General features: G+C 51.3%; 1 long non-coding RNA gene across 1 annotated transcript; it reads right to left on the reverse strand.

Annotated features, from left to right (window-relative positions):
* Window positions 1-1,271: 1,271 nt before the first annotated feature.
* Window positions 1,272-4,883, reverse strand: LOC146890970 (uncharacterized). The gene is made up of 2 exons (XR_014998144.1): window positions 4,721-4,883; window positions 1,272-1,860 (listed from the first exon to the last, which is right to left on the reverse strand). It is a non-coding gene; the product is annotated as an uncharacterized LOC146890970 (long non-coding RNA).
* Between the last annotated feature and the right edge of the window lie 4,507 nt (window positions 4,884-9,390).

A 9,390-nucleotide genomic window follows, 5' to 3' on the forward strand; every position in this document is an offset into this window, starting at 1 on the left:
GAGTCTTAGCCTGGCTTTAGGTGGTAGCCTCTCCTGAAGGAATCCAGCAGGCTCAGGAGTAGGAGAGGGAAGGGCAATTGGATATGCGCACACCTGGGTCCACAGAACATTGAGATCGGCTCCGAGCCAGGTGAGCACTTAGTGTCCTAAGTTAGGCTCCAAGGCCAGAACAAGGCAGGAACTCCAGAGACAGAAAGTAAGGTATGGTCCTAGTCACGTCCAGTTTCAGACGAGGCCCTTGGCCATCAAATGCTGCTTCCCTGTCCATGGGACCTCGGGGGTGCAGAGCCTGGTTCCTGTGTGTGAGGCCCCGGTCCTGGCAGCTTTGCTAAGGGTGCTGGGAATAGTGGGTTTCTAAGCTACAGTTTGGTCAGGACTGGGAGACAAGACTACGCAGGCCAGAGATGGGGGTCTGTATGGTTAGGGCAGTGGTCCCTTTATAGTCAAGCCACTTTAGCCTGATCCGCCAGCCAAGCATGAGTCGGAGGGACATCATGAGCTTAAGGAGTTTGGAAACCGTCTAACAGACTCCCCACGGTACAACAAAGAGGCCCGGAGGTGCTTTCTATAGCTGTGATCAACACCACACCAAAAGAGACTTGCGGAGGAAAAGGGTTTCTTCCATCTCAGGCTTTCAGGTAACAGCCCATCACATAGGGAGGCCAAGGCGGGACGTGAAGCAGGTGTCATGAAGGAGTACTACTTACTGGCTTGTTCCCAAGGGCTTGTTCAGCCTGTTTTCTTATCCAGCCCAGAATCACCTGCCCAGGGGTGGTATTATTCATAGTAGGCTGGGCCCGCCTACATTAATCATTAATCAAGAAAATGCCCGACAGACTTGCCTACAGGCCAGTCTGATGGAGGTGTTTTCTCCATCCAGGTTCGCGCTTCGCAGATGAATGGGATCTGCGGCTTCCATCTAAGCAGTTTCTAGCCTGTCCACCAGATGGCGCCCTGCACCGGCAAACATACCAGTAGTAAATGGCTGGCCACGTGCGTGCTTGGCCTTGGCTGCCTCTCTATAGAAGAGACTAAATGGTTCCCGTAAGGACTCCAGGTGTGGTAGCCTCTGATGAATGTGGATGGAGACTTGGGCTGAATAGCCTCAGCGTCAGCCTGGCCTGAGAGAAACCTCAATCTCCAACCCACATGGTCCCCAAATCTCTTTTGTAGGTTCGTAGAACTCTGACCTCACGTCCACCTGAGTTCACCATAGGGCTCTGCCTCTTTGAATTTCATTTTCCCCATCTGTAAATAGATAAACCAGGGAGGCATGGGAATATCCGTTTAATAAGATTGGCCATTGCCCAAAAGAAAGTCTGCCTAGCCCCTCCAGCCAGCACCACCTCCTCCTCTACCTTCCCGTGTGCCAGCCCCTACAGATAGAGGGGTGTCCTGCAAAGTAAAGGGTGGCTGCCTGGGTTAGGCTGTCAGCAGGGGGTGAAACAGTAAGAGAAAGGGTAACTCTGTTGACCACTGGTCCCAGACGTGCAATGTTTCTCAACCTTTAGCTCATGACCCCTTTGAGGGTCGAATGACCCTTTCACAGGGGTCACCTGAGATATCGGAAAACACAGGTGTTTACATTATGATTCGTAACAGTAGCAAAGTTACAGTTATGAAGTAGCAATGGAATGATTTTGTGGTTGGGGGGGTCCCCCCACACGAGGAGCTGGATTAAAGGGTCGCAGCATTAGGAAGGTTGAGAACCACTGGAGTAGTGGGTAGGTGATGCCTCCAGCACAGAGGTGGGGCTGGTTTTCGTCCGCTCTTCCCAGATGAGGCCATCAAGACAGAGACGCCAATGCCACTTTCAGGGTCACGTAGACGTGCTCCTTTGATGATCATCTGATCTTGAGCCTGGTCATGGGAGTTGTGGCTGTCAACATGACTGGTCACCACTGGGTAACCCTGGATATGTCATCATGAGAGCCTCAGGGGCACTGATCTCTAAGAGGGTCACTAGGCCCCAAGGCAGGCTCCAAAGTGCTGGACCCACAGGGATGTAGTGGGGAGGGGAGGCAATTCAGGGACAGCCATGTGACACAGACGGGAGGTCCTGGCAGCTTATGTAACCTGGCTGGCCCATGTCCCACTGAGGAGCTGGTGGCCAGTAGATGAATTCTCCCCATAGGCACGGACAAAGGCAGCTGCTGGCCCAGCACTGAAGGAACCTGGTAGGTACAGGGACCGGGTCCGAGAGCCTGGTACCTGGGGCACGTACCACAACAGGGTGAGGGTGCCTTGTCTCGGGGTCATGGTCAGTGCCATTTAGGGTTCTGAAGGAGACAGGCTCTGATGCACATGGAGACAGCTAGGGCTGGAGAGAGGAGCAGCATTGTGTGTCCCCACGCCCTTCCCAGCTGTTGATTTGTGGCTCAGTTCAATATCTCCCAGTAAAGTGTTCACTCCTGGGGCCAGCGTGACCCTCTCCCTCTAGCCATCCTGCCATAGGGGGCTGCTTGCCCCTCAACAGTACAAGTGTCCAGCCTCAGCTCACATCAGGCGCTTCTCTGGCAGCTTTACCTGGCCTCCACCCTCAGCCTTTGGGGGCACTAACTACCTGCCTGTCGGGAGGAGCTCCTGGGTATTGAATCTGTTTCCACATCCCAGTCTTAACTCTCTTCCAGCTTAAGGGTGAGAACCCTGGGATGCAAAGGCAGGCAGGCAAGACCTTCCCAAGGTCTATAGCCTGGAAGACACCTGTCAAAAACACTGGTGGCCTCACGTTACATAAACCCTGGCTTTGTCACCGCCTGCCCTGGGCAACTTCTCATCTCCAGGGAGCTTTCCTGGACTCCATCTTCCCTCTCTGCCCCAGCTCTTATACCCAGATGTTCACAAGCCCTGGCACCTAGGACGTTTGTGGGTAACTGGGACAGAGGGGAGCCAGTCACAGACGGGAGGCACGTCTGTCACCCACAGGATGAGGGTGTTGCCGTATGCCCTCGCCACCACGCCAGGAGAAAGGTGATGGGTACCACCTACCCAGGGAGGCCAGGACCTGGTACTGAGGCCCCCTATCTGCTTCAGATCTCCCCTCCCCCACCTTCTGAGTGGATCCCGTGTTGTCACAAGTCATGTGCCATGCCGTCTCAGAGGAGGCCTGTTTGGACAGTGAGACCCACAAGGACATAGGTGGCAAGGGCCAAGGAGAGACCCATGCTGTGGGGGAGGTGCCTGCCGTAGGGACTGGCTGGAACTCTTGTTTCATGACCCCACCTCCTGCTCCTGTGCCCCAGCCCCCCACTTAGCATAGAGCTGGCACTACGTGAACCTGGGTGAGCGATGTAGACCTCAGTCTGGGCTCTAAGGGTTGAATAAGAGTTTATGGGGGAGAAGAGGGGCGTGTCTTGTGTCAAGGGCACAGAAGAAGCAAAGACCTGAGTCAAGGCAGGAAGTACTGTGTGAGCGGACAGCAAAGATACAGGGACGGGTAGAGGCATTGAGGCTGCTCTACCAGGAAGGGGAAATGGGTCCTGGTCTGTCCAGAGTCACTCTGTCCATACCCTGTCCCTGCTCTAACTTCAGTCGTCTGTCTCCTGACTTCCTCAGCCTCGACTGTCCTGAGCATTGTTGTACATCCCACCCAATTCCCGCTTCTCCTCCCCTCAGCCAGCTGGACAGTGCTTATTAGGCAAAAGAGGATGCTCAGACCCAGAAAGAGGCCAGAGTAACAGAACCACCTCCGGACCCCGACCCCGAGTAAACCTGGAATGGGTCAGGTGGGAATTTCCCCATCTCTGCTAACATTGAATACTTGCACAACCAAGGCTGCAGCTGAATAGGTAAGGTCCATCTCACTCACCCCCAGTCTGGCAGCCCCACTCATCTCCTAGCCCCGCCGTCCCTTAGGAGGACCCCCCAGCAGGGTCGTTTGTAAGGAAAAATAACCTCTCCTTTCTATGGCTGCGCGGCTGCTGTTGCCTCTGTCACCGCTTCCTAGCTAGTGGGACAAGCCTAAGCTAAGGCTGAGTTTTCATAATTCATAACGAGTCTCTGTGTCATTATTTGAGATCTGGCGGCAGAAAGAAATATCTGCCTAAATACCCCAGAGCATCTCATGCCTCCCTGACCTGGCCCTGTCACCCAGAGCTTCTCTTGTCTCCCTGACCCGGCCCTGCCACCCTTCCCCAGGGTGCTCCAGCCCCATTGATCACCAAGCTTCCCTCTCCTCTCCACACCCTGCACCTCCCTCTAACTGACTCCTCCCTCCGCTTGTCTCTCTTCTGAGCATCTTGCCATTTCCCCCACCCTCACCCGCCCTGCTGGGATGTAATCCTTTCTCTCTGGCCTCCATCCTCCATTCTTCTCCCTAACAGACCTGGGCACTTCTTGAGAACAGGCCTTGATCAGGCTGTCCCCTGTTGTGACTTAGGTGTGAATTGGACTTGGCTCAAGACAGGCCATGGTGGAGGGACACCCAACTGCCCAACCTTCTAGCAATGACCTGCTGTGTTATGTGGCCCCCTGGAATCACTCAGGAGTGCCCTTATCCATCCCTACCCCTCTGGTCAGGCATAGATACTGATCATAGGCTTGGGTGGTTGTGCTCCGTGGGCAGCTTCTCTTGAGGCCCCATTGGCTTCCCTCGAGTCAGTGTGATGGGACAGGGGATATATGTAGGTTCTCAGTGGCCACCTTCGTGCTGGATACAGTCAGAGCTACACACCTTCAGAGATTTGCAGCTACACGCCTGTGGAGATTTGGGGCTGCATACCTGTGGAGATGATTCGGAGAGGGGAGGAACCTTCCTCTCCCTTCTGATGAGGACCGGTGTCAGACCATTGCAGAAGCGCTGTGCCACAAATCTACATACAGGTTTTGTGTCTCCTAAGACTCCCTACACCCAGAGCAGGCTGTGAGATGTGTGTCAACAGCTCTTGAGGTCAATGGGCCACTCAACCTGGGCTGTCTTCATACCCCCGCACTCAGGGGTGCTGACTACAGTGAGCAGCCAAACACTGCAGAGATGCTAAAGCTCAACAGAGCATGTCACCTTGGCCCCAAGCCCTCTCATCTGGAGCTGACTCTAGGTTCCGGTTTCCAGAGCACATCAAGGACTTTGTTAGCCTAGCAGGAGTTGGCCTGTTCTGGCATTAGTTCCTACGGGTGGGGAACTTAAACTGTGACTGAGGCCAGGTGATGTGGAATGTCTTTCTGGATGTTGTGAATATATTTTGCTCTCATTGGTTGATAAAGATGCATTGGCCTGTGGCAAGGCAAGATAGAACCAGGCGGGAAATCCAAGCAGAGATACAAAAGAAGGGTAGAGTCTGAGAGACACCAGTCATCCAACTGCCCAAGAGGCAAGATGCCAGTGAACCGGTAAAGTCACAGCCATGTGGCAATACTGAGACTAATAGAAATGGGTTAATTTAAATGTAAGAGTTAGCTAGTGATAAGACTGAGCCATTGGTTGACCATTTGTAAGTAATATTAAATGTGGTAATTTGGGAAGCAGCTGCAGGACTAGGAAGAACAGAAAAACCTCCATTTATAGTCAGGGCACAGTGTGGTGCTGGACCTGGGAGCAGTTTGGTGGACACAATACTGATTATGGAGAGGGTCTGGGGAACAGGCACAGGGAGTGACTTGCCTGATGTCGGCAGGTACTGACTGGGCTGTACAGGCTTGTTTATACCCAGTAGTCCTTTATTTAAAAGCTGTAGCTTGATCAGGGGCTCTCAGGGGCATTTGGCAGGGTCCTCTGCTGTTGTCAAGGATGAGGCGCAGGGCAGGGTCCTCAGGTAGATCTGAGGACAGGGACAGGGACAGGGAACTAAGCTTAGTGTGGACTACCAGTTCATGATCAGCACCCACATTTGCTGTGTCAGTACTGACCCCAGGCCCCAGTAGACAGGATGATTACAGGTCCTCATGCTGCCTTTCGGTCATCAGGTCACCTTTGGAACTGTGTGCAGGGATGCAGAATTCTCTAATGTCTTCCAGCCAGATTGAGCTAGAATGGCCATTGATACTGTCTATGTGCCCAGCCATTTCTTTACTGCATCTGGGAGGACACTCTTGGCATACGGAAGCCCTAGGAGTGCGAAGCCACTTTGGGTTACACAGTACTATCTTGGCTCAGCCAGGGGTACAATCACCCCAGTGCTGGATGCTGGCCCTCTGCCTTGTAGCCCTGGCTAGCACTTCCCTTTGGTGGTCTGAGGACAGTGGGAATAAGCAATGGCAGGGAATGTGGGATGACAAGCATGGATGTCCTGGGAGCCAGTAGGTGGAAGAGCACTCTGGTAGTTTGAAAGAAAATGGCCCCTAAAGAGAGTGACACTATTAGGAGGTATGGCCTTGCTAAAGGAAGCAAATCACTATGGGAGGGGCTTTGAGGTCTCCTATGCTCAAGTAACCACCAATGTCATAGTTTACTTCCTGTTGCCTGTGGAGCAAGATGTAGAACTCTCAGCTCCTTCTCCAGCACCATGGCTGCCTGCATGCTGCTGTGCCCCACCAAGATGATAATGAACTAAATCTCTGAAACTGTAAGCCACCTCCAATTACATGATTTCCTTTATAAGAATTGCTGTAGTCACGTGTCTCTCCACAGCAATGGAAGCCCTAAGTAAGACAGAAGTTGGTACCAGGGTCTGAGTATTGATAGACCTGGAAATGCTTTTGTTTGAAGGAATATGGACTTGGGACTGTGGATTAGAAAAGCAGTTGAACACTTTATACGCTGCTTAATGGGCCATCCTGGAAGGAGCATGGAAGACAGTGGTACTGATTGTGAGTTGCTGAACTGCGGAAGCCTTGCTTAAGAGGTTTCAGAGGAGAAGAACTTTAGTAGGTTGCCTAGGGACTGATCTTGTGAGGTTTTGGTGAAGAATGTAGCTGCTTTTGCCCTTGTCCAAAAACTCTGCCAGAAGCTAAAGTGAAGAGTTTTGGATTAATTCCCCTGGCAGAGGAAATCTCAAAACAACCTAGTATAGACTCTGTTGTGTGGTTGTTAATGTTAACTCTAACGAAGATTTATAATGGAAAGGAGCAAGCTGAGAAAATAAAAATATAAAATGTACAATTTGAGGAGAAAGGGGGTACCAGGAAGCAGAATGAAACTAAATCCTGCTCTCGAGATAAACAAATTAAGAAATAGAATAAAGGGAGTGGTGACCTCAGGGCAAGATCCCACCCACCTAAGTTTCTAAATTGTAAAAAGGGATGAAAGAAAAGCTTAGAGCCCCATGATGGTGCACATCTTTAACCCTTGTACTCAGAAAGAGGCTGCGGTGAGTCTGATCTACAGAGAAAGTTCCAGAACAACCAAACTTAGGTAGTGAAGGAAACCATGGAAAACAGAAAGCTGGTGAAGATGTAATTGAACAAAGGGGCCATGTTCCAGTCCCAGCAAGCAGTAGAACTTGGCAGTTTTGGCCACATGGTTCTGGCTTTAGAGTCAAGGAGCAACCAAAGAAAGTCTCTGAGGCCAGGCATGTGTCAAGGGTGTCCCTGAACGGAGGCCTAGAGAGGACATTGCATGAAGCTATGAAGTTGAAGCCTGGATTGTCTTGGAGACCCAAAGATGTTGGAGTTGTCAGAACCATGGGATACCCACTGAGGAGATCTGCTAACAGGGAGAAGAACCAGCCAAAGAGAAAGAAAGTGTGTTGCAGTCAACAAAATGCAAAGGAGTTGGAAATGTGAAGACCATTTTGACATTAGACATGGGGATGCAGAGTTTGGAGTTTGCACAGCTGGTTCCTAATCTTGTTTTGGTCCAGTATTTCCTTACTATGCTTCCTTCCCTACATTGTGGAATAGTAATGTATGCTCTGTGCCATTATATGTTGGAAGTATGAGGTCTGCTTTTTAATTTTGATTTTTTTTTTACAGGAGATTACAGTTAAGAGGTTGCCATGAGTCTCAGAAGAGTCTTGGAACTTTAGACTTTTAAATTAGTTTGAGACTGTTACAGACTGTGTGTAGGAACTTTGGAAGTTGGACTGAACGAATTTGCATTATGATGTGGCTACAAGCCTTGGGAGTCTAGGGAGCGGAATGTAGTAGTTGGAAAGAAAATAGCCCCTCTAGAGAGCGGCACTATTAGAATGTGTGGCCTTGTCAGAGGAAATGTGTCACTGTGGGGGTGGGCTTTGAAGTCTATGCTCACGCTAAGCTCAGTGTCACAGTCCACTTCCTGTTGCCCGTGGATCAAGACTAGGACTCCCAGCACCACGTCTGCTGCGTGCTGCCACGCCCTGACATGATGACAATGGACTAAACCTCTGAACTGTAAGCCACCCCCAATTAAATGCTCTCCTTTATAAGAGTTGCTATGGTCATGATGTCTCTTCACAGCAATAGAAATCATAACTAGGACAGGCCTGCTCTATCAGTGTGTGTGTGTGTGTGTGTGTGTGTGTGTGTGTGTGTGTGTGTATGTGTGTGTGTGTGTACTGGGTGGTTTTGTGTATCAACTTGGCACAAGCTAGAGTCATCAGAGGAAGGAGCCTCAGCTGAGGAAATGCCTTCTTGAGATCCAGGTGTAAAGCATTTTCTCAATTAGTGATCAATGGGGGAGGGCCCAGCCCCCAACCCATGGTGGGTGGTACCATCCCTGGACTGATGATTCTGGATTCTATCAGAAAGAAGGCTCAGAAAAGTATGGGAAACAAGCCGGTAAGCAGTACCCCTCCATGGCCTCTGCATCATCTCCTGCCCTCAGGATGCTGCCCTGTTTGAGTTCCTGTCCTGACTTCCTAAAGTGATAAACAACCACGCTGAAGTGTAAGCCAAATAAACTCTTTCCTCCCCGACTTGCTTTTTGGTGATGGTGTTTTGTCTCAGCAATAGGAACCTTTGGACAGTGTGACATGACTCCAGGAGTCCAAAGACCAGGCCAAGGTCATACCACGGCCAGGCATCCAAGATGGTGTCAGGTCTTCAGCTCCCAGGTTGAGCTCCTTTCTCTGCAGTACTCAGGACAGGGATGAATGGGCTATGATTTCCTCCCATTCTTGAGGGAGCCAGTCCCAGAATACATCAGCCCCTGGACCCGGGGTCTAGTGAAATCCTGGGATCGTAGAGAGGTGACCTGGGGCTTCTGGCAAGCCTGCCGACACTGTCAGCTCTCTAAGGTGGCCTTGACTCAGGGGATAAGTGACCAGCACGTTGTGGGCACCTCCTGTCTTCTTTCTAGAGTACCTGGCCTTTCAGGGCCCGTGGGCAGCCGGCCAACGTATCTGATTGCTTGGTCCTCAGGAAGGCATGGTTCTCACTTAGCAATCTGTTCAGGCTTCCTGTCCCCAAGGCAGTATAGCCACATGAGTCCAGATAACTCGAGTCCTCATGTCAAAGAGGGTCCTTAGGGGTCCTGGGACCTCTGTGAACACCAGCTTGGCTTCTGTTTCCCTGCCTCTCCCTAATTTTGGACCT

Source organism: Myodes glareolus, chromosome 19 (genome assembly GCF_982192425.1).
Source record: "Myodes glareolus chromosome 19, mMyoGla1.1, whole genome shotgun sequence".
NCBI lineage: Eukaryota > Metazoa > Chordata > Mammalia > Rodentia > Cricetidae > Myodes > Myodes glareolus.